Source organism: Macaca thibetana, chromosome 17, assembly GCF_024542745.1.
Source record: "Macaca thibetana thibetana isolate TM-01 chromosome 17, ASM2454274v1, whole genome shotgun sequence".
In the NCBI taxonomy this organism is placed as follows: domain Eukaryota; kingdom Metazoa; phylum Chordata; class Mammalia; order Primates; family Cercopithecidae; genus Macaca; species Macaca thibetana.
Window position 1 is genome coordinate 9,914,692 of NC_065594.1, and position 25,084 is coordinate 9,939,775.

The following is a 25,084-nucleotide window of genomic DNA, read 5'->3' on the forward strand; positions in this document are numbered from 1 at the left end:
GTGGCCACAGCACATGCAGAGGCATAGAGAGAAACTGCAAAGCACTTCTGTGGTGGGCCGCTCACCCTACGGACCTCGGGTTATGTCCTGGGGGAGGTGGGTCCTGAAGACTTCTCAAGAGAGGAGCATTGGAGGAAGATGAGTCCAATGGACCTATGAGTATTTTTAAAAAGTTTAACTAGCTTTGTATTTCTTGGATTCATAAAAATGGAAGAAAACTCAGGAATATTTCTCTAATACTCGACAAATCCAGCCCACTAGCAAGTCCTGTCTATACCCTCCAAATGGTCAGGGCTGTGCTCTGGCCTGGAGGCTAAAGCTGGGATCCTCTGGAAAGTGGGGATCTTTACATTTATTCTCAAAGTGTACGACAAAGGACATTCCCTTCTTCATCTCCTTGTACCGTGCATCCTTCCCTGAGACAGGAATCCCCATCCTACAGCTGTCCTGGTCTACAAGGCCTGTTCTTCCCCCTTCCTCCACGCAGCCTGGCACCCACATTTTAAGCCTCAGGCCTGCCTTAACATCCAGGTGTCCATGTTCCTGTGAGAGGTAACACACTGTTCTTGTTTTAGCACTGAGAGTCTCATGTGCTGGGGTAAAATCTCAGGACGGAGAGGAAAGACTCAGCCGGGACCTATAGGCCCCAGGACGCTGAGGGGCAGCAGGGATGAGGGAGGCAAGCCTGGCTTTGGAGCCAGGCCTGCCCAGCCAAAGCTTGATTTCTCTACTAAGCTGTGGCATCTTGATGTTTACTTAAATTTTTTGAGCCTCAGTCTCTTCTTTACCTGTTGCAAGGGACAAGGAACACCTGTCTCACAGGATTATAAATAACGCATGTTGTCCACTTTCACATAGGAAGTGCTCAATAAATGATAGTACTTTCTAGAGAAGGGGCTTCCAACACTTGCAATGTCATGTAGTAAAAGCTGTATCAAGCTTTTACATTGAATGCCAAGGGCCCAGAGGAGGAGCATATATCTGCCGTGGGTGGCCAGGGAAGCCTGACTTTGTCACCAGTTGCTTACAAGTTTCCCCGGTGTGCCTCTTACACATCCACTGTGGACTGTGATTGAAAATTGGAGGAAAAGGAGGCACAGGAGAGAAAATTCTGAGCAGCAGGAGAATTTGGGCAGTGAGGTAACAGAGACACCTGGTCTGGGGAAAGTACACCCCATCTGTGAACTCCAGTGCAGTTCATGTGGGGGAAGAATCTGTAAGTGGGGGATTCTGAAATCTGCAAGAGTCCTGCAGCAGAAAACTGGGTTTCCCAGTAGGAACGTACAGGCATTCTAGAATTCTCAGAAAGTTCTGGAACATTCTAGTCTATTCTGGAATGCACTCCCTGTGGGTGAAGCCAGAAGGTAGAGAGAAGTACATAGGAATTCTGTTTGTGAGGACAGGATTGGGCTGCTGACCTGTTTGTGAGGTGCCCTTCTGAGGAGGACCACAACAGCTTTGGAATTAAGTCTGGAGAGATCTGTGCCTCTAAGGAGGCCAGGACTGCAGACAGTGGAGCAAACTTCTCCTAAGAGAGCAGCCAGGCCTCATCTCTACTGTGATTCTTTGCTGGAAAGTCTGAAGAATATTAAATGTGAAAAATCAGTACCTTCTTGTTCCCCTCTGTAGCTGACGTCTCCCTTGGTTGCGCTGAAGTTGTGGGAAGGCGCATTTCTTTCTTGTTTAGGAATTGCAGCTCCTTGATGCCCTAGTTGTGTCAGGGCCTCTATGAAGCAAGCCCTGTGCTGAGAGTGTTCCCATTTGACAGGGACACCAAAGCAAGGATGTCATGAGCAGGTCCCCTCCGCTCAAGAATGCTCCGTCCCTGGGACCAATGGCTGTGATAATGGTGCTGGGGGACGCAGGCCTGGAAAATACAGTTGTGCATTCAGGGAGCAGCTGGGTCTGGTGCCATTGTCACATCTACCAAGACAAAATGGTGAAGAATTAAATACCATCCACATTTCCCTTCCCAGAGGCATGTGAGGAGGCAGCTCGTCAACAAGGGTAGGTCTGACTCTGCTGTCCTCTGGAGACTAGAACAAATGTTCTGTCTTCATTTCTCAATTGCAGACAAAAATATGCTTTTCTTGTCAACCAAGAACCTGGAATGTGCCCTGTGATGATTACAGGCAGAATCCACACTCCAGAGTATGGGAACCAGGCCCATGCTCTGAATATGGTGTCCAGGCTGGCCATTGAGCCATTTTCTAGGTGTCACCTCCACAAGGGTCTAATATCATCACCTGGGCCACATGTACCCTCTTTCACTGCTGCTCTACGCTTCGGGGACTGCCGGTTAGTGACAACGACCTGCTGACATTTAAAATCTGAGCTCCTTAATGCTGAAATCTCCTTAGCAGCGGCATCTCATCAGAGCTTCATCTCACCAACACGGCCCTGGCAGCAGGTAGAGAGTGGCTGTGCATGCTTTGCACATTTCTGTGCACACTTCAGGGTCTTAGCAAATGCAATAACTTCCTAAGTAGGACCCCAAAAATTCAGGTTAAAAAAGGTGTGGGCTTGTGTTACAATGGGTGGATGGAATGACTAGGTAAATCTGCTGCAGATAGCAGGAATCAACCTCCCTTATTTATACCCATCTGATCTTATGGATTTTTTTTTTTTTTTTTTTGAGACAGATTCTCCCTCTGTCGCCCAGGCTGGAGTGCAGTGGTGCCATCTTGGCTCACTGCAAGCACAGCCTACTGAGTTCACACCATTCTCCTGCCTCAGCCTCTGGAGTAGCTGGGACTACAGGCACCCACCACCACGCCTGGCTAATTTTTTTTTTTTTTTTTCAGTAGAGACGGGGTTTCATCATGTTAGCCAGGATGGTCTCCATCTCCTGACCCCGTGATCCGCCCACCTCGGCCTCCCAAAGTGCTGGGATTATAGGAGTGAGCCACCGCGCCTGGCCTGATCTTACGTTACTGTAGTTGTGTTATCACTGGACTTTATTACATTCCAAAAAAAAAGATGTCGTTTCCACCAAGTGCAAAAACAGCAAGTGTATCTGCATTTTGCAGATGCAGTTAGTGTGGTAATGAGAGAGACAGATTTGAATGCAGGCAGGTCATGGTTTGAGCCAAGGAGGAGGCCCTGGGTAAAACTCAGTCTGTTCAGATGCTCTCACCCCCATACCACACCCCTTTCCGGTCATCCAACCAAAGCATCCATGTATGGGGGACCAGGCTGCCTCCGGTGCATATGTGCAGAACCCTGGGCTCAGGCGGGCGAGGTGCCAAGCCTCCAAGAAGGGTGGGGAGCCTTTGGGAACCGTGCTGATGCCCTTGCTCCCAACAGCCTGCTGGGGAGCGGGCAGGCTTCTGGATCTCATTAAGGCACAGCTGCCCCACAGCCTGGACACCATATGCAGAGCATGGGCCTGGTTCCCATCACTTGAGTGTGGATTTTGCCTGTAATCATCAGAGGGCACATTCCAGGTTTGCAGTTTAAGAGAAAAGCGTACTTTTGTCCTCAATTGAGGAGCCATTCTGTTCAAAGTGTTTAAATGGTTTCCGAGGCTTAGCAATGTTCCTCCTGTCTGCATCTGACCATGCAGCTTTGGTTTTCAAGGTAGGCCAGCAGGATTCTTGGAGGGAACACAGCCCCCAGCCCCCATCTGAATCTGCTTGAGAGCTAACAAGTGCCAGTGTGGCCAGATGAACGTGTGCTGCGCTATTTGTGATGGAGGTCCCCAGAGAGCCTTTGTGCTCTAGATCTTTATTGGAACACCCAATAAATACTGGACTCAGGCTCCCCATTGTTTTAGTGCAGGGCTTAAATGCAGTCTCCTTCACATTGTCAAGGTACCTTTGACCAAATTGCAGCTTGCATTCCCACACCAAATGTGGCTTCCCAGAGCGCCGGCTCACTCCAACAGAACCAGCTGGGACCAGAGAGGGTCCTGGTTTGCTCTTTGTGTGCACAGCTGATTTCTCAAAGCACTAACTCACTTTTCTCTGTACATAAATATGACACTGGGGATGAGTTACAGGTGTCATCAGGGAGGGGGGCATCAGCTGCACCCAGCCAGGCACCCACTCACCCACATGAGACTTTCAAAGCCAGCTGGCTAAGGCTTGGGAGGTACCCGCAGGGCAAAAGCGCGGCTTGTCATTGAGTGAAGTGAACTGCCCTCAATGTTTTTATAGGTTATAGCCTGCCCAGGCAGTAGCAGCAAGCTATTTGATGACCAAGGGGGTGACCAGATTTCTACTGGCCAGATAACCAGAAAACCAAGGCTTCTGCATTACACCGCTGCATAAGAGAAAATAAGCATTTTAGCTACAGGGAGGCCCTGTTGTTATTGAAAACTGGAGGAGGTCCGCCTGCTGGCCATGGGCTTGGCTGGCTGTGGGCGAGGCTCACTCACAGTCAGAGAGCAGCCTTTGTGGCTGAGCTCGGCAGAACTCAGTGGACACCCGCACGGCGGCCCAGGGCCAGCGATAAACAAGTCAGGGCTGCTCCTGGCGCTCAGGAATCTGGGGTCAATTAGGGATCAATGGTGCCAGCGGATTTAAAACAATTGCAACCAGCCGGGCAGCCTCAGCCTGTATCAACAGTGAAATGCAGAATGTGCAGATACAATTGTACCATCCCTAAATTAAATCAACGTTCTACCTCTCGGCAAGGCATTTTTCTTAATAAGTGGGATTGCTCCTGGCCAAGCTTTAACCACTAGGGATGGCAATGACCGATGACCTAATTGGTCACTTACCCTTAGCTGAGGACATCAAAACCCTAGTCATTAGGGGACACATCTGTGAACTTCTGATGAACAATGAAATCAAACTTAATCTGATGTCACCCACATCTTACATTTTTAAGCTGCAGATTTCCACGGTTCTTTGACTGACAAGAATGTGAGGTCTATTTGATAACCAAGGGCAATGACAGGATTTCTATTGGCCAGACAACCAGAAAACTAAGCCTTCTGTATTACATCGCTTCATAAGAAAAAATAGGCATTTTAGTTCATCATTTCCTCTTGTCGTTTCTCATTGTTGTGCCTACTTGGCACAATGTTAACTCTATAGAAAGGTTGATTTTTAAAAATTTTTGTGAGTACACAGCAAGTGTATATATTTATGAGTTACATGAGATATTTTGATACAGGTGTGTCATACGTAACAATCACAGCAGGGCAAATAGGGTGTCTGTCACCTCAAGCTTTATCCTTTGTGTTTCAAACAATCCAATTATACTCCTTTAATTATTTTAAAATGTGCAATTAAATTATGTTTTACTATAGTCACCCTGTTGTGCTAGCAAATGCTAGGTCTTATTTATTCTTTCTTTGTATCATTGAAAGGTTGAATTTTTAACTGCAGGCATCAGTGACCACTGAGGATCCAGCAGAGAGGGCAGTTTGACTCAAAGAGGTGAAAAAAATAGGTGAGGTCTTTTGATCATCAGGAATCAGAAGCAACTGGAGGCAGGGACCCGGAAACCCAGGGAGGGCCACTCAGGAGAATGACAGAACTCTTCCAGGCCTCCATTCACGACAAGCTGGTATGCACACCATTCGGTTGGCTTCCTGGGTCAAAATGGGTCCTTTATGTCCTTCTGTCTTCTTTGACAGAACTGCCTTTGGTCCCCAGACTCCAGCAATGTGGTCCGAATGGGGGCTGTCATCCCTTTCCGTGTCTCCACCTCCATGGCCATAGTCCCCTTGAGGGAGGACACCAACCCAGTCACAGCTGATCAGGGTCTCTCCCTGAGATTTATCTGTGCTGCTGCTGGTGGGGAAGAAATGTTGCTTTTTTGGCTGGGTGTGGTGGCTCTTGCCTGTAATCCCAGCACTCTGGGAGGCCGAAGCGGGTGGATCACCTGAGGTCAGGAGTTTGAGACCAGCCTGACCAATATGGTGAAACCCCGTCTCTACTAAATACAAAAAATTAGCCAATCATGGTGGCACATGTCTGTAATCCCAGCTAGTTGGGAGGCTGAGGCAGGAGAATCGCTTGAACCCAGGAGGCGGAGGTTGCAGTGAGTCGTGATTGCACCATTGTACTCCAGCCTGGGCAACAAGAGCGAAACTCTGTCTCAAAAAAAAAAAAAAAAAGAAAGAAAGAAAAGAAAAGAAATATTCCTTTTCGGGGGAGGAAGAAGAATCTCGAAGCTGCTGGTGGTCAGATTGTGTACCTGCTGGGGAAAAGGGTCCACAGCCCTTTGGTGAGAATGAAGCCAAAATCCAGAGAGAAGCATATGGCAGACAAGCTGGAACGTTTGGTCCAAACAGTGGCTCCTGAGGCTAGAGTTCCCCCACCAGCATGAACCAATGCGCTTGCTTCTCTTCTTGTCCAAGTTCATGCAGCGTTTCTTGATATGACACTTGGTAACCATTTCTTAGCATTCTATATGTCACGTTACTATTATTTCTGCTGCAAAAGTTTGGGTACATTTTGGCAGCTAAGTACTCATTCACTTCAGCAGCTCTCCACACATGAGGCTGGCTTGGGAAGCAAGCTTGGAAGACCAGGACTAAGGGTAGGCATAGACTTTGAGGCAAGCTTCTTAGACTATCATAGGGGTTTGCTTCTTACCATCAGAATTCAGCACTGACTCATTTATAAACCAGGAACAAAAGAAGTGTTATTTTGATTTGCACTTGTTGAAACATTTATTATTTACTAGGAAAGGCTCTAGGCAGCAAAGAGGGATCAACCTGAGATGACTTCATAATCTTTGTGACTAAAGGGTTTGTTGTCTTTTGGGGGGTTGGCAACCGTTAACTTCCACTTCCAATGAAGAGTAGGATTTACACCAGATCAAAGATCCCTGTTCTTTCCTATCCATCTACAAACCTAAATTCAGTTCAACACATACATAACACCTGACCCATGTACCATGCTGGAGACCCAAAGGCAGGTCCTGGTCTTACCAACAGACCCATTGGTATTCCTAGTTGATTTCATCCCATTAGTCGAAAACCCTTCAGCAGACCCCATAAGTGCACTCAGAATACAGTTGTCGCTAGAAGTGGCTCTCAAGGCCCTATGTGATTTTCTGTACCACGCCTGATCGCCCTCACCTCCCCTGGTGCCCAGTGGAAGTTCTGTGCCCTCTCCCTCCCCACACTGTCATCCGCTGTGAGGATAGGGCCACACCCAGAAGCTTCTTTCCTCAGCCCCACCCCAACTATCTAGACCTTACTCACCTGTGAGGGTCCCACTCCAGTCCCTCTTTCTTAAAACCTTCCCCAAGTCCGGCTCTTATACATCTTTCTGGCAGAATTTCCCTAACATTTGTTTTTGAACTCTCTCAGAAAGCGACTTCTGTGATTATTTTAAACTGTAACCTTGCTGGGCACAATGTCTACTCCGGTAACCCCAACACTCTGGAAGGCCAAAGTGGGTGGATTGCTTAAAGCCAGGAGTTGGAGACCTGCCTGGGCAACAAAGCTAAGCCCCATCTCTACAAAGAATAATAATAAATTACTGGTCTCGATGGTGTACGCCTATAGTCCCAGCTACTTGGGAGGCTGAGGCAACAGGATCACTTGAACCCAGGACTCTGAGGCTGCAGTGAGTGAGTTATGATTGAGCTATGATTGTGCCACTGTACCCCAGCCTGGGTGACAGAGTGAGACCCTACCCCTAAAATAAATAAATAAATAACATGAAATTTAAAACAACACTGTAGGCTCATCGTGTATCTGGTTGTTCCTATCTAGACTCCTGGAGCCTGACAGTGGCCGTGTCGTGTGTAGGGTGTCCCCTGAGTGGCAGGAAGGGCTGTTCAAGGAGCAGGGGGAGAATGCTGAGGATGGCGGGGCAGAGAGGAAGGGGAGGTGGCCTCCATCTCTGCTGTAATCAGCTTCCTGGGTTCTGTTTAATGCAGGCAGCACAGCCCCTTCATCCTGCGTTGTTCTGCTTTCTTTTCCTCTGCTGTCTTTCCGTTCCCATGGGTTTTAATGAATACATACCTTGAGACACGACAGAATCTATTTCCCCATTGGGCATCTATGAGGCATCAGGATGTGGTTTAGCATCTGTCCTAGTGGTGGAACCGAAAGGCATTCCCTGCAAACACTGGCTTCCTCCCTGGTCTCAAGGATCTCAGTCTCTGAGCGATGTTGCTGACAGGGCATCAGGGTTTTAAAACGGTGACATCAACTCTCTTTTTTCATAGCTACGTTTCCCAACTCTGGCTTCATTCCCTAGTTCTGACACCGAGTAGCTGTAGAACTCTGAGCAGACTATTTAACCTCTCTGAGCCTTTGTTTCTTGGTGACAGTAACAGTCTCTTCTTTGGCTGTTATCAGGATTAAAAGCTTCAGGGTATGTAAAGTTCCTAGCCCAGTGCCTGGAGCTTAACGGGCACACAAAAAATGTGCCAACTGCCTGCACAGGGAAATTCTGCCCAAGGGAAGCTTTAATTACAGTTGCTTTCTCTTTCTCCCAATTCAAGGATTTGTTTCCAAGACAATTAACAGACCACAGAATTCTGCTACCTATCAGCCACTGGTCGCCAACAGACTCCCAATGTTGGCACAAACACCGTCTCTCGAAGCTGGGACACTTAGACAGGTGCCAGCTTGTGGCTCCATGGCTCCCGGTGCATCCGGATCTGTGACAGTTACACAAGACGTGTGCTTAAATATTTACCATGCTCAGAGCCACCCCAGCACGGTGGGGCTCAGAAGAAAATCCAAGAAGCAAGACGGCTCTGGCATCATCCGCTCTTAGCTTGGTGGAGCATATGTCTTGATGGGAGGTATCATCAACAGACTGGGCAACCTGTTGATTTAAAAGATGAACAATAACGATCTCCGCTCAGACTCAGGAACAAATACTAGGCATATCAGATTGCCTGCGAAACTTAGGCAATTAGTATGGTTCCGTGATATCATTCCCCTGAGGGTCCAGGAACGCCCCTGAGTTCCTAGTATGGGTGCACAGTGTGAAACGCTGGAGGAGGGGAGAAGCAGCAGACGTGTTTCAGCACCAGCTACTCGGGCCTGACCTGAGCTTTTGTTATCTCATTCACGCTGAAGGAACATTATCTCCATTATCATTATGATTGTTTCTACTTTATAGATAGGGAAACCGGCTCAGAGAAGGTGAGTAACAGACCCAAGGTCACACAGCTGTGAGACACAGGGCCAGGATTTGGCTCCAGCTACTTGCCTCTAGCAGCATGGGCATGGCCCAGTGGAAAGACTAACACGAGATGAACATCCCAGCATCCTTCCAAAAGGCTCTCCAAGGAGACGGGTCCCACACAGGTGCCATGGTCTCCAAGACGCCCTGACCTCACTGGACAGCCAGAGGTTGGGAATTCCTTCCCACAAGTCAGCCCTGATCCTGGTGCGCCCCTGTACATTTCTCCCACTGACAACTGCTCAGGGAGGTTCCTCGCCAGGGATGTGAACAGGAGAGGGTCAGACCCCAAGCGCCAAGTAGGTAGCCAAGGAGGACAGAGGCCCTGTCTAGGGTACCTGAAGCACACTATGGAGGGGTTAGTGGAGAGATTCTACTCTCCACCAGGATCTCACGCAGGAGCAAGGAGGTAAGAACAGTGACCACACACACTAGATTTCAGAGTCAAGAAGGACTGAAACCTCTGACCTGCTGACCAGCATCACCGGGAGGGATACGCTGGGAGTCCCAGGCAGCCACTGGCAGCACCCCCGCCGTGGAACCCAGGGTTCCTACACCCTAAAGGAGAGTCTTCTGGGACCACCCCCGGAGCCTGGGAGGGCTGAATGTGTCAGGGGCCCAGAGACAGGTGAAGAAACCATTTAAGCCTCTTTCCTCAAGTGAAGGCCGAGCTCCCCGACTCCCCAGCATTAGAACTTCTGGTTTTGCAGGAGCTGCGGACGGTGGCGGTAGTCGGGGGAGAGTCTACATTCTGAATGAGCTTCCCTTCCTGGCGGTCTTGGCGCAGGTCTGTGGGTGTATTTTGAAAACTGCTGCTTTTCCTCCACCACAGCTGTCTCCTTGGACCGCAGCAATGTTTCTTACAGCCACGTGGCGTCCCAGGGCATTCTCTGGAAGATGAGGCTACACCGAAGTCAACAGGTGTCTTTGCGGGGCTCACTGGTGAGCTGTGGAGGGCCTGTAAGGCCCCAGAGGAGGCCGTTCCTTAGACTCTGTGCAGGGAAACTTCTCTTGACTAGGAATGCACCTGTCTTCTCCACCCAAAGCCCAAAGTGGGTGGTCTGGGCTTGCAAAGAGACGAGCAGGCTTGGGACAGGATGGCTCCCTGCAGCTCTATGGCCCCGAATGGGGTAAGGGACTCCCTGGAGGCCTGAGTAATTTGAGCACTGGAAAAGCAGGGTCCCCTATTTCTAGTTTTCCTGTCCAGAGCACCCCAGGACTGTGTGCCTGGCCTTGTGGGGGCCATGGCCCCGACCCTGGTTCTCCCTAAGGTGACCACTCACCCTAGAAACACCCTAGAAACTCACCCTGGGAGATTTACTAAGCAGCAACAGTTGAGCTAATCTTTACATCTTTGAAGGTACATCAGTCCCATGTGGGGCCTCGGGTCAGAGAACTGGCACAGATAGACCCAGTGAGTTCATCAGTTCTTCCCCAGCCTCTTGGCTTGGCTGCGTTCATTCATGTATCCATTCAACACCTAGCACTGAGCATCTGCTGTGTTTGGATTTTGGGGGAATCTTTGGGTAGCTTCAGTCACTAGGACAAAGAACTCCGTCCCCTGAGATATACATGCCTGGAGGATGAATCCGTGTGCATCTACACCACATTTCTGAATGTTCTGAAAAGGAAAAAAATAAAAGTAAACAAGTGCGTGAGGTAGTGATTAAGATATTCACAATATTTCCCTTTAAAACAGGAAAGTCTGACAGCTACAGAGGAGAAATGACTTTGCTGTCCCCCCACTCCCACTTCAATTTAGACTCCTGATTGCTGTCTTGATCTTTCAGGGTTATAACCGCGATCTCAATGACTAATAGAAAACTCCATTAGGCTCCGTCTTTATGAAGGGAATTAATGACTTCGTAAATTTAGTGCTTCGTAAACATAGGAGGGGAGCACTTCCCTCAGGCTTGACGATTCCCTGGCAGGGAGGGAGGCTGGGTAGGAAAGCAAACGCTTCCAGCCTGCTGAGAGGCCTCCTCACCCAAGCGTTCTCTGCTGCTGCTTAGAAGGCCAGGCCCCACAAGGCTCGGGTGCTCCAAGATCCTGAAAAAGAAGCCAAGGCGAAGGCACGAGAGCTGGGAGCCCGGGAGAAAGAGAGGCGTCCGCCGACTTGAAAAAAAAAAATACCAACTGGTGAAATTTTCAAATATAAATGCATATTTTAATTACAAATGTGTGTCCTTGGCAAGTCCAGCTTTTGTCCTGGATTAGAGAAATCTGTTGTTGAGACAGGCCAAACCCACAGACGAATTATTTTCTTTGTTCTTTTAAGCCTTTTAGGCCTGGCCAATGACATAAAATGTTTCAGGGGGAAAAACAGCGAATTCTGAGGACACGCGTTCAGAAGGCAGCATAGGGAAGGAGAGGCTGTAGGATCGCGGTCTTGGGTTCCTTGCTGGAGTGAATGAGGCAAGTTATTCCTACTTGAAGGAGGGGAGGTGAGTGGAAGAGGAAAGGGAAGGGCTCATTTTATAGAATAATGGCATTTCCAGGGGCTTCTGCAAATAAGTTTTCCTGGTCCACTGATGCTTTCTGCTTCAAAACTGCCCTTCTTCAGAGACCAGTTGTGTCTGCTCAGCCCCTCTCTCCTTGAGAATACCACAGCAACAGTTTAGCAAATCTTCAGAGACCGGTGTCTTTGAAAGTACATCAGTCCCATCTGGGGCCTCAGGTAATAGAACTGCCATGAACAGACCCAATGAATTCATTAATTCTTCCCCAGCCTCTTGGTTTGGCTTCATTAATTCATTCAACAGATAGCACTGAGCACCTACTGTGTCTGGATTTTGGGGGCAATCTTTGAGTTTCAGGAATTGAGGACTTCGAGAGTCTCTCAATACTTGTAATAGCAACAGCAGCCACATATATTACTTAGGGGATAGATGAGGCCTGCCTGCCTGCCTGCCTGCCTTCCTTCCTTCCTTCCTTCCTTCCTTCCTTCCTTCCTTCCTTCCTTCCTTCTTTCCTTCCTTTCTTTCCTTTTTCTCTTTCTCTCTTTCTTTTTTTTGAGACAGGGTCTTGCTCTGTCTTCCGGGCTGGAGTGCAGTGGCATGATTTTGGCTCACTGTGACCTCCACCTCCTGGGTTCAAGCAATTCTCCTGCCTCAACCTCCAGAGTAGCTGGAACTACAGGTGCACACCACCACGCCCAGCTAATGTTTGTATTTTTGGTAGAGATGGGGTTTCACCACATTGGCCAGGCTGGTCTCAAACTCCTGACCTCAAGTGATCAGCCCACCTTGGCTCCCCAAAGTGCTGAGATTACAGGCATGAGCCACCGCGCCTGGCGATAGATGAATTTTTGAGTGACCCTGCCATGACTTTCTCCTTGTTCCTTGATAGGTTTTGAAAGTGCCAGCCAGACTAGTGGAATGGTATTGCTGGTTTACAATACTCCTGATGGAAAAAAGTTTAAATTTGTACCTCCCTCCTTTTTTTTTTCAGTCAGCCACCTAAGTTCTCTGATAAATTAAAATACACTTTCTGAAATTAGAAAAAAAAAGAAAAAGAAAGCTTTGTGTATTACATGCAAAAGAGAAAAGTCTAGAAGATACTAGTCAGAGGTGTCCGAGTCAAAGGCTAATCAAAATTAAAGGAAATAATAAAGAAGTAGTACAGGAAAATGTCACCACTTGGGAAGTCTGGCAGAGAATTTTAAAATCCTGTTTTCCTACAAAAGATTACAGGTAACCCACATTCATGAGCCCTTTGACCCAATGCAAGGTCACAGAGAGAATGTATCTGACACCTATTTTATTTTATTTGTGTTCCGCTCTGTTCCAAAAAGGACTTAAGGTAGTTTGAAGAGGAGGACACATAAAATAAAAGTTAAATATGTGCTAAAAGCCTGAGCAAAAAAGAAAGGAAAGAAAAGAGTAGCAACATAAAATGGAGGCTGGAACAAGGTGAGGAAAATTAAAAGCACACCGTGCAGGTTGATACGGTTTCTCCCTGTGGGCCATGAGTTTGGCTCTAGGAGTTAACTGGGAAAGAGAAACATGAATATTTAACATAAAAGCAGATCAACTGCTTAGGAGACCACTATTTTTGGAATCCAGGAAAGGTAGGCCTTTCTCCTGCAGGCCTTTCCCCATCATCTGCATAATGTACCAAGCCACAACCTTAATAGCGTAATAGCATCCTGGATCTGATGTGGCCTCAAACAGATCAGAGTTTGGAACTGTGGATCTGCTTAGGACTTCAGTTTCCTTGTTTCATAGTCTGCTCCCAAATACCCCATATCTGGGCATATTCTTATTTGATTCAGGTCTGCTGTAGTCCAGATCTTTAAGACTGCCCTGCAAACAGACGGCATAGAAAATATCATCAGAGACCATATTATTTAACCTCCACATTATCACCCACGTCCTCACAAGGGTGCGTGTCCAAGTGGTACTGATAAGAAAAGTTAGTAAGAGGCAAGGTCACCCGCAGTGTCTGGGGTAACAGACGCCACAGCTCTGCAAGCCCCAGCCTTCGGCCTGCCAGGTGGAGGGGCAGACTCCATCTGATCTCAGAAAATTTGAGAACCGGCCAGGCACAGTGGCTCACACCTTTAATCCCAGCATTTTGGGAGGCCAAGGCTGGTGGATCACTTGAGGTCAGGAGTTTGAGACCCGCCTGGCCAACATGGTGAAATCCCATCTCTACTAAAAATATGCAAATTATCTGGGTGTGGTGGCACGCGCCTGTAGTCGCAGCTACTCGGGAGGCTGAGGCAGGAGAATCGCTTGAATCCTGGAAGTGGATGTTGCAGTGAGCTGAAATCACACCACTGCACTCCAACCTTCGTGACAGCATCAGACTCTGTCTCAAAAAAAAAAAAAAAAAAAAAAAAGCAAAAAAGAAAATTTGAGAACCTTCCCAGGACCCGTCTACAGGTGACTCTTGACAAATGCAGGCTTTAGGAGTGCCAGTCCCCACACAGTTTAAAATCTATGTACAACTTTTGACTCCCCCAAACTGAACTACTAATAGCCTACTGTTGACTGGAGGCCTTATTGATAACATAAACAGTCGATTCACACGTATTTTGTATGTTAATGTATTATATACTGTATTCTTACAATGAAGGAAGCTAGAGAACAGAAAATGTTGTTAAGAAAATCATAAGGAAGAGGAAATAAATTGACTGCTAATTAAGTGGAAGTGGATTGCCATAAAGGCCCTCAGCCTTGTGGTCTTTTGAGCAGGCTGAGGAGGAGGAGGAAGAGGAGGGGTTGGTCCCGCTGTCTCAGGGGTGGCAGAAGCAGAAGAAGGTCCACCTCTAAGTGGACACGCACAGTTCAAACCTGTGTTGTTCAAGGTCAACTGTACATGTCACCGAGACCAGAATGGGTGATTTGATATCTGTCAATGGCAACAACTCAATATTCTATCCTTTAGATGTTTTCTCACTCTGGTCACATTTAATGTGTTTAATTGATGCTGTGTGGAAGCTTCCTCACGTTAGAGGATAAATAAGCCATTCCCCTTGATAGGAGCCTGGCGCTTTCCCTGCGAGGAGGGCACTTTGGGAGCCACCTTCTCGTTAGAGGACAATTAGCGGGGCTCCCGCACCCAGTGCCCTGCGCGGGGCTCCTGAGTAGGCAGGGCGGACGCGCCATCTAGTGGCAGCTCTCAGGACGTCCACGCGCCTGCTCCTGCGGGCTCCCGCGCCGGGGGGTGGCAGGCACCGGCATGCTAGAGGTTAACGAAGAGGTTCCCTCCTTCCGGCGTGGATGAGCCTTCCCGTGAGGGTGACTGGAAAGGCACCTGGGCTGGTGACGGTCTCAAGTGTAGGCGAGAAATACGGCTGCAAATCAAGAGGCAACTTGACCTCCCTCGCACAAGACTGAGTCCCTTTGCGGCAGGGGCCCTCCCTGCCACGAACCCTACTTGGAACCTTGCCCCATGCGATGTCTCTCTAATTCTAGGCCACGGAAGTCCTGGGACACCCTTTCAGCCTGATTCTTTCCTGTGGTGCTGGCGTGTTTCTCCTGTCTGTTGGGGTCAGCTGCGTCCAGCCTCGGCTACTGCGGGATTGCCTGGGCAACCCAGAGGAGATGCGCGGGCGTGGAGGTCCTCCCTGGATGACCCTTCCTACCATTTCAACATCATTAGAAAGCTAACAGGCTTTTGCAAGAAAACCCGGGTGCCCATCCCCCCATTTATAGTAGGATTTCCAGGACAAAATGTATTCCACTCTCTAAACAACAAGCAACATGTATACAACCCATTCATAATGTAAAGATTCCCTTGCCTACACCTAGCTTCTCCTGCCCAAGCATGGCCTTGTCGTTCTCTTCCCCAGGTCAAGTTCAGGACCTAGCAGCTGGGAGAGGGCGTTTTCTAAGTTAAGAGTGGAAGAGTCTCAGCTTGCTTTGGATGGAGCCGCATACAGGATTCAGATTTGCCTTGGCAGGTCTGATGGACCTTGGTGACTGTCCGCCAGCAGCCGTGCGCAGCAGCTGCCCAGGGCCATGCAGCAGGCAGGGCGCTCCCCTTCCACGAGGGATTCCAGGCCCAGCTACAAGGAGCGTGGCTACTGACAGCTGCCCACTCGCAGCTCGTCAGACTAAGCCTCAGCTTTCAAACAGGATTGTGCCCTCCTTGGGCTGGCCCAGGCCCACATCAGAGCAAGGCAGTTGTCCAAAGGCCTGGCATTTCTGTCCACCACGGGATTCCTCTCCTGGGTGGTCTGTGCCCCAGAGCTCTCTGTGGGGCTGGCTCACTTCTCCCCCGGCCCCTCCCGGGAGTTGCTCAGCTATAGCCCTTCTGCACACATAACTCTAGCTGGGAGCCTTTCCCGGAGGACCCAACCTAACTGGTTGGCTCATCCTATGGAAGCCAGCGTCCTTGACTTTTTCAGGTCATGAACCTCTTTTGAGAGGATGCTGATAACTGAGCGTCTTCCCAGGATTTGCACATGCCCAATGTTAGAGTGCAGGCCCAAGGCCATCCCACGGGCCTTCGCAGGGAGTCGGGTTGAGGATCTCTGACTGAAGGAGGTGGAGAGGAGGCAGAGTTGGGGAATGAGGAAGATGGGGCTGTGGGATCATAACAGGGCTTCCGGCACTGGAGAGAAGGGTTCATTCTCATTTCTGACCTGCGGCACAGCCTCCCATGAGTTCATGGATTCTGTGGGAAAAACCAGAAGCCAGTTCCCTTAAGTGCTATGTCAGGCCCTGCAGGCGGGTGGCTGGCCGTGGCGCCATATGACTCTGGCAAAATGAGGGCTTCAGAGAACACAGCCGCCTCTGCTTGGGGAGTGCCAGTGGCATCAGCCGTAGGGGTGGCGCCCAGTCACCCATCTGGCAGAGGCTGGCTGGGAACCGTCTCCTCTGGATAACATGGTACCCACCAAGCCCTGGAAGTAGGGCTTCCCAGCACCTTTGCAGGCAGCAGATATCACCTAGCAATGTCCAGCTGCATGGAAAGAAGACACAGCAGCTGGAATGTGGCATTTGCTGACCTCCTCCAGAAAGTCTGTTTCCAAAATAATTAGCAAGGGTTTCAGGAGTTAGATGTTCTTCCCTGAGAGGTGGAGAAGGAGCTAACAAAACAAGATTGAGCAGGAATGAGAAGTTGTATTTAGGACATACGATAGCAGACACACAGCACGCGCATGCGCGCAAGCACACACACACACATATATACACACACCAGGGGCTATTTTCAGCACTCACGTATATTAACTGATTTAATCCACATATAGCCTCATGCGCTAGCTCCTATTATTATCTCATTTTACTCTCAAAGAAACTGATGCACAGAGAGGTTTAGCAACCTGCTAAAGTCACGTAGCTGAAAAGTGGCAGAGCTGGGATTTGAGCCAGGAAGCAAGGGACAAGGTCTGTGCTCTTCGTCTCCTTCTGTGCTGGCTCTATGCTTGCTAGCAGCCATGAACTTGGACCTTGGGGTGGGAGGGCTCTGGGCTCATTCCCAGCCCCCCTTCTTACTGGCTGTGTAATTTCAGGTCTGTTTCATTCTTCTCTTTGACTCAGTTTCCTCAACTGAGTATAAAATGGTGCTGATCCTGCCTCATAAAGATGTGTGAGGCTTAAATGAGCTAATTATGTAAAGGATTTTTCCTGGCACACAGAAAAATGCTCAGTCTGACATTGAATATATATGAAATTTTTGGATCTGTGCCACCCACAGAACTCAGAGTAGCTTCTTTAAATAAACTTCTGCCCCAGACTCCTAGGCTAGCCCAGGCCAGCCCAGGCCAGCCCAGGCCAGCCCAGCCACTGAAGGCACCGAGACAGGAGCCCTGTGTCCACTCCAGCCCTGAGGCTCAGGAAGCCAGGCAAGAGCATTTCCCCGTGGATTCCTGGCTGGGCCCAGCCTGTGGCCTCTCAGTGCTCCTGGTAGCCTTGCACTTTCTATCTTCAAGGGAAGCTTGAGTGCTGGAAGCCTGCCCGCCCCTGCACATTCCTACCAGCGCCTGAAATCAATGACGCCCTTGTTCTCCTTGGAGGCGTTGGATGTGTGGGAGAAGGTTGAGGGCACACTGTCATCCCGCCAAGCTGTCTGGAAAGCTGGAGGGAGCATGAAAGGCTGGGGAGCACCCAGTCCTGCATAGGTACCTCTTGCTTCAAATCAGCCAGATCCAGGGACTCATACCACAGCATCAACGCGAGGAGCATTATAAGAGAATACCCTCCTAGTGGGTTTCAAAGCCCCGGATTAATACAAATGTAATCAACACGAAGCTTTTTACTACGTATGCTTTGTGTAAAGCCATATGCACTCACATTCAGAAATTCTAAAGATCAGGTCTCGAAAAATATTCCTACAGACAGAAAGAAGAGACAGTCCAGTTCTAAACACAGGGAAGGGTTGAAGAAGCACACTGGGTGAGGGAGAGCCCATGTGGGTGGGAGAGGATGAGGGCACAGGCGGACATTGTTTTAAAATTGGATAGTGGCAAACTGGAAGCACAATGTAATTTCACTTACAATTTGCCCTCCATCAAATAGGATCCCCAAATACTCAAAGACCTTAAATGGAGGCTTTTGTTTAACGATCTCAAATATTTAACTTTTGCCAGGCACGGTGGCTCACGCCTGTAATCCCAGCATTTTGGGAGACTGAGGCGGGCAGATCACCTGAGGCCAGGAGTTCAAGACCAGCCTGGCCAACATGGTGAAACCCTGTCTCTTCCAAAAATACAAAAACTAGCTGGGTGTGGTGGCTCGTGCCTGTAATTCTAACTACTCGGGAGGCTGAGGCAGAAGAATAGCTTGAATCCGGGAGGTGGAGGTTGCAGTGAGCCAGATGGCACCACTGCAATTCAGCCTGGGCTGCAGAGTGAGATTCGATCTCAAGAAGCTTCCACTTCTCATTTCAGAATTCATGAATCTTGTCTCCTTAATGTTTTTCTGTCATGGCACGGTATTAAGAGTTTGTCTTCAGAGTATGGTCTCATCATCCAAATCAACTCTATAAGCCACAGATTCCTCCATTCACATCTTAGCTAGAGGCATGGCTACTTCTAAGGACTAAAAATAGTCACGTTGTCCTGACTTCCTTTTCCTCTTGGCAGAGTCAGAGACTGAGTCATGTATGATCTTTCACGGAAGAACATGCCTTTGCACTACAAGTGGTATTTTTTCTCTCAAAAAATAAATTTGTATAAATACATTTTTTCTAACAAATGCTATTATAAATGCACCAGGGAAAATTATTTTCAAAAACTGCCCTAAAGCTAATACTTTAAAATCATATTCTTTTTTGTTTTTACTCAATAAATATTAAGTGCTTATCATATGCCAGGCACTAGTCTATTTGCTTTTCTGGACCTTTGATTTTAGAACAAGCACTTTTTTTTTCTTTTCCTGAGAGCTGAGGTCTCAGTATGTTGTCCAGGCTGGACTTGGACTCCTGGGCTGAAGTGATCCTCCTGCCTCAGCCTCCCGAGTAGCTGTGACCACAGGTGCACACCACTGCACCTGGCTAGAACAAACACATCTTTTAAAGGAGGAAACTAGTTTCAGAGAGTTAAGGTGGAAAGTGGCTGGTTAGAGGAGTGGGGCTGGGGGTGTTTCCAGAGACAGACTCACTGGGGAGGCCTTTCAGAGCAAATCAGAGTTGAGCCATGAATGCCCAGGCAGGGCCAGCCACATAAATGTAGAGTAGTAAGTAGTTTAGGCAGCAGTGCAGCAAGTGCAAAGGTGCTGGGGTAGGGATAAGCTGAGTGAGCCCAAGGAATAGAGGGCGGCTGTGACTGGGGCAGAGTGAGGACATACCATTAAAGAGATTAGCAGGCCAAGTCAGGTGGGGCTCTGGGTACCAGGGTGAGCCGAAGGGTTTCATTGTAAATGCCTTGCAGAGCTTTTAAAGGTTGTTAAGCTAGGAAGTAACTTGCTCTGATTTGTGGTTAATAGAGCTCCTTTGCTGTCAAGGATTTGCTGCAAAATAGTATGGGGAAAATGAAAAAGTGAGGAGGGGTGTAGCTGAAACCAGACTGGCCATGAATTGATAAGTATTGCAGCTGGGTATGTTTTGTGTATCCTTGAAAATTCTTATAATAAAAGTTTCAAAAGAACTCTCTCTCTCTTTTTTTTTTTTTTTTTGAGATTGATTCTCACTCTGTTGCCCAGGCTGGAGAGCAGTGATGCGATCTCAGCTCACTGCAATCTCCACCTCCCAGGTTCAAGGAATACACCTGCCTCAGCCTCCCAAGTAGCTGGGAGCTGGGATTACAGGCACGCACCACCACACCTGGCTACTTTTTTTTTTTTTCTGTATTTTTAGTAGAGACGGGATTTCACCATGTAGGCCAGGCTGGTTTTGAACTCCTGACCTCAAGCGATTCTCCTTCCACAGCCTCCCAAAGTGCTGAGATTATAGGCGTGATCCACCATGACTGGCTTCAAAAGAACTCTTTATATTGCAAAGGAAACAAAGGGAAATAGAAACCTGTAAGCTGCACACAACAAAATAAAATAATAGCCGAACACCCTCTTTGGCTGCTCTGTGGAGAACAGATCATGGAAGGATGGGTGGGAGAAGGACATTCAGCTAGAGGGATTTTGCAATAGTTCAGGCAACACATGGCAGGAGCTTGGTCCAGGGGTAGCAGAGTCCATGAAGTAGATGTGGGATGGTTTGGAGATGAAGCCAGTTGGACTTGCTGATGGACTGTGTGTTGGGGTGATGGAGCCAGGGGTGGGAGAGCAGATTGACACAAGTGACCGAAGGCAAGTTATTATCTCCAAACGTGCCTTTTGCCACTAGATGGGACTGTCATCTACTGAACCACATTAACTAGCTTGATTAGCTGGAGAAAAGGTATTAATCATGTTTTTCATTTTTTGATGCTTTGACATCTTGGGTGTCGAAGATGGAAATGTCACATGATGGGAGGGCCCTTGAGTCATCCCTCCAAGGAGAACTGCACGACCTAAAACATTCATATTGAACTTTGCATAAGTGAGAAATAAACTTTCAGTGGCTTAATTTAAGCTTTGGAGGTGTGGGGGTTATAGGTTCCAGCAATTGGCCTATTCTGACTGATACAACTGCCTGCTCCAGGTGGACAGAAATCTCATGGATAATTGAAATGATAAGTAATGCCCAAATGATAGTTTAGCCAGTTAATGAGAAGCAAATTACTCCTTCTGCCCACTGTATGATAAGGGTTGTTAATGAATATCAAAATGACCAGAAGACTGGGAACAAAAGTGGGGGGGAGAAATGAAGGGCCTTGAAAAATGTGTTTACTGACCAGTCAAGCCCTGGGAACACCACTTAGCCAATCTATAGAGGGAGCTGAGAATAAGAAAATAAAATTTAACATAGTGAATCCTGAATCAGTTATTCATTCATTCTTTTGAGTCAGAGTCTTGCTATGTCACCCAGGCTGGAGTGCAGTGGCATGATGTCAGCTCATTGCAACCTCTGCCTCCCGGGTTCAAGTGATTCTCTTGCCTCAGCCTCCCTAGTAGGTGGGATTATAGGCATGCGCCACCACACCTGGCTAATTTTTGTATTTTTAGTAGAGAAGAGATTTCACCATGTTGGCCAGTCTGGTCTCAAACTCCTGACCTCGGGTGATCCACCCGCTTCAGCCTCCCAAAGTGCTGGGATTATAGGCGTGAGCCACTGCGCCCAGCCTCATTCATTCAATAAGCATGTAGTGAACACCTACTGTGTGCCAGGCACTGTGCTGGATGCTGGATATACTGTGGAAAATAAATTTTATATGGTAGCTGTTCTGAAAGAAATTATAATCTAGTTGTGGAGATAGAGACGAAAATGAATGAATAAAACAGTAAGTGAAACAACTGTAAGTTGGATCAGGGGCTATGAAGGAGTCAGACTAAGGCTTGAGATAGCACAACCAAGGGAGACTGACTTTAATGGGGAGCAGGGGACTGAGGGAAGAGAAAGTGCAGGCTACAGGCAGAGGCAGGGTGGAGATCAGGACTGGGAGAGGGAGTGGGAGGTGGAGAAGGGAGCATGAGGCATTCTGGGCAGCAGGACAGCATGTGCAAAGGCCCTGAGGCTCTAAGGCTGTACACGTTTGAGCGGCTGATTAAAGACCAGCAGGACAGAAGGAGGAGGTGAGGGAGAGTGGCATAAAATTAGGTGAAGAAAAAGACAGAGGCGGATCACACAGAGCCTAGGGCACAGTGAGAATGCTGGCTTTTATTCTCATTTCAGTATCCCTGCTTCCTGGCCTTTCTATTTAAAAGGACCCATCTTCACCTTCTCCCAAAAGCTCTGGACGTTTTACAGACAGTATCTTTCTAGCCTGGCCCTAGGTCTCTTTCTAGTCATTTGCCTGAGGCTGAACAAAGCCCAGATGGGAGTTTCATTCCCTTCACCTTCCCCAACTCCCAGCGGAGGGAGGCTGGCCCCAGACACCAGACACAGCTTCCTGACCCTGCAGGCAGGAGCCTGGTTTGTGGGTGAGTGGGCCTCCTCGTTGCTGCTGGAGTTTTCCATCCTCGTTCCACAGCAAGCCAAGTCAGCGAGTTGCTGCCAGGAACCTTCACACCTTGTGTTTTTGGGATCTGAGGTTCGGAAACATACACGTACCGGCACCAGCCTCCCTGAGCCCCAGAATGAAACCAGCATCCGCGGAGAGCAACGTACTGAGAAAAATGATGGAGTAATTCCCTGGGCACACTTCAGGCGTGGTGCCAGGTAACAGGCCCTGCCAGGGGGTGACAGAGGCGGTACCATGGCATGTCTGGGGCCTGCCCCGAGACACCAGCTGGCGGCAGCCACACTCTGTCCTTAGCAGCACTCGCAGCAGTCCAACACTTTAGCTGTCACGCCAGACACGCTGTTTCTGACAGGCCGCCGCGGCCGGGTAACACGGGCAGATGCAGAGGTCACTGTCCTGCAGCGCTTTTTTGAAAGCACGCCATTTTTCTTCCCTGCCCAATTAACTTTCCAGAGACCCGTCCCGAAGGACTGGGTTCATCACTAGAACCAACAAGAAGAGGATTTGTAGAGCTGGCTGCCGCGCCGCCCAGGCTCCTAGTGGGTCATTTGCATGGCTTGCCTGACCTCAGCAGAAATCCACAGCGCAGGGTCCAGAGCTGTGCAAGCACCTGCAGTTGAAGAATTCACAATCACAAGTCATGGGTCTAAATTGGCAGGCTTTCAAGAAAGTCCCACCAATCTTCAAGTATACAGCCGCCCAGGGCCACGTAAAATGTTTGTAGCTTTAATATACAGTTTCATTTGCTTGAATATCAGCTTGGGCGCAGATAATCAAAGAATGGCTCAGGGTGGAGAATTTAATATGAGAATTCAGCCGGGGCTGCCAAACCGTATATGTGCTAATGTTGCAATTTCAACCTTGGACTTAAGGTCAAGATTAATTTAGTGACAAATATTATTTCACGATGTAACAGACACCTTCTGAGTTGGAGAGCTGAGGAATTCGGGAGGATGGATGAGGCCTGGGTGTGTAGAGCCCTCATGGCAAAAGCGGCTGCATTGCCCCCTCAAATGTTAGTTAATATTTGGGCACATTTGAGAGATAACAACATAGGCAGATTTTTCTTTAACTTTTTATGATGGAAAATCAAACATATGCTATATTAGAGAGAATAGTGTAGGAAGTGGAAAACTTTTTCTGTACAGGGCCAGATAGTAAATATTTTCGGTTTCCCAGGCCATATGTTCTCCGCCTCAACTGTACAGCTCTGTTGTCACACAAAAGCAGCTACCAATCGTGTGTCAGTGAATGAATGGTCGTGTCTTCTAATAAAACTTTATTTGTGGACGCTGACATTTGAATTTCATATACTTTTTACATGTTATTAATAGTCTTCTTTTTTCCTGATTCTTGTACCATTTAAACATATAAAAATCTTTCTTAGTTTCCAACCCTTGCAAAAAAAAGCTGGTGGGCTAGATTTGGCCTGCAGGTCACAGTCTGCCCAGCCTCGAAACACGGAGAAGGACCCTCTATCCCCAACACCCTGTTTCAACAAAAGTCAGCTCATGGCCAATCTTGTTTCGTCTATTCTCCTATCCTTTTTCCCTCTCCTTGGATTTTTTGAGGCAAACCCTCATCAACAAATTTATTTCATCCGTATTCATGTTTCAGTACTTATCTCTAAAAGAGGATTCAAATTTTAAACATAAAACTACAAGATCATGATCACATCTAAAAATATTAACAATTCCATAATATCATCAAATATCCAATCAGTATTCAGTTTTTCCAATTGTCTTATAAAGGTTAATCATTATATATTTTAGATTTTTCCCCCATTTAGTTTATTTGTTTGAATCAAGATCTAAACAAGATCAATATGTTGCAAATACATTGCAATTGCTCGATAGATCTTCTAAGTCTTTTTTGCTGTCGTCGAGACAAGGTCTCACTCTGTCCCCAAGGCTGGAGTGCAGGGGCCAGATCATGGCTCACTGTGGCCTGACCTCCTTGGGCTCAGGTGATCCTCCCACCCCAGCTTCCCATGTAGCCTGGATTACAGGCATCCACCACCACGCTTGGTTTGTATTTTTTTGTAGAGATGGGATTTCACCATGTTGCTCAGGCTGGTCTTGAACTTTTAGGCTCAAGTGATTGGACTGCCTCAGTCTCCCAAACCACTGGGATTACAGGCATAAGCCACCATACCCAACTTCCTAAGTCTCTTTTAAACTGTGAGTTTCCTTTTCCACCCCCACCTCTTTTGTACACATTATTCGTTGAAGAAATTGGGTAGTTTGTTCTGTAGGATTTCCTGGAGTCTGGGTTTTGCTGGTTGCATCTCTGTGCTGTTATTGGATCTGTTGTTTGTCCTCTGTATTTTCTACAATACTACAGTATTTTCTGCCAGTTGGAAATTAGAGCTAAATGTTTGATGACATTCAGGTCTTATTGTTGTCTTGTATTTTGGTAAGATTACTTTACAGGTGGAATTGTGTTCTCCCATCAGAAAGCACATGTGTGGTTGCTTCTCTTTTTCTGAGGCTAGCAGCCATTGATAATTATTGCCTAGATTCATTACTTAAAAAAATTAATGGACTTTATTTTAAAATCCATTTTAGATTTATAAAAAAGTGAGCAGATAGTACAGAGTTCCAATATACTCCTTTTCATACACAGTTTCATCTATAATTAACATTTTGCCTAAGTGGGGTATATTTATTGCAGTTGATGAACTAATATTGATACATTCCTATTGACTAAAGTCCATAGTTTACGTTAGGGTTCACTGTTTTCTACAGTTCTATAGGTTTTGACATATGCATAGTGACGTGTTTCTACCACGAAAGTATCACACAGGAATAGTTTCAGTGCCCTGAGAATCTCCTGTGCTCCACCTGTTCATCCATCCTTACACCTAAACCCCTGGCAACCATGGGGCTTTTTACTATATCTATAGTTTTGCATTTTGCAGAACATCATATGGTTGGAATCATACTGTAAGTAGCCTTTTCAGATTTATTTCTTTCACTTAGCAATGTGCATTTACGATTCCTCCATGTCCTTTTGTAGCTTGACAGCC

The 25,084-nt window shown here is 47.7% G+C and overlaps 1 protein-coding gene across 10 annotated transcripts in view; it reads right to left on the minus strand.

Moving 5' to 3' along the window:
- Positions 1–25,084, minus strand: part of HMGB1 (high mobility group box 1) — a 979,364-nt gene that overhangs the window by 312,104 nt on the left and 642,176 nt on the right. Inside the window, exon 1 of one of the 10 annotated variants that reach the window (XM_050766931.1) lies at positions 17,044–17,053. The exons of 8 other annotated variants lie outside the window; for them this stretch is intronic. The gene's annotated coding sequence lies outside the window, so the exon portion shown is untranslated. Of the gene's footprint in view, positions 1–10,848; positions 10,859–17,043; positions 17,054–25,084 lie in introns of those variants that run through there. One more of the 10 variants, XM_050766937.1, reaches the window with a different exon arrangement.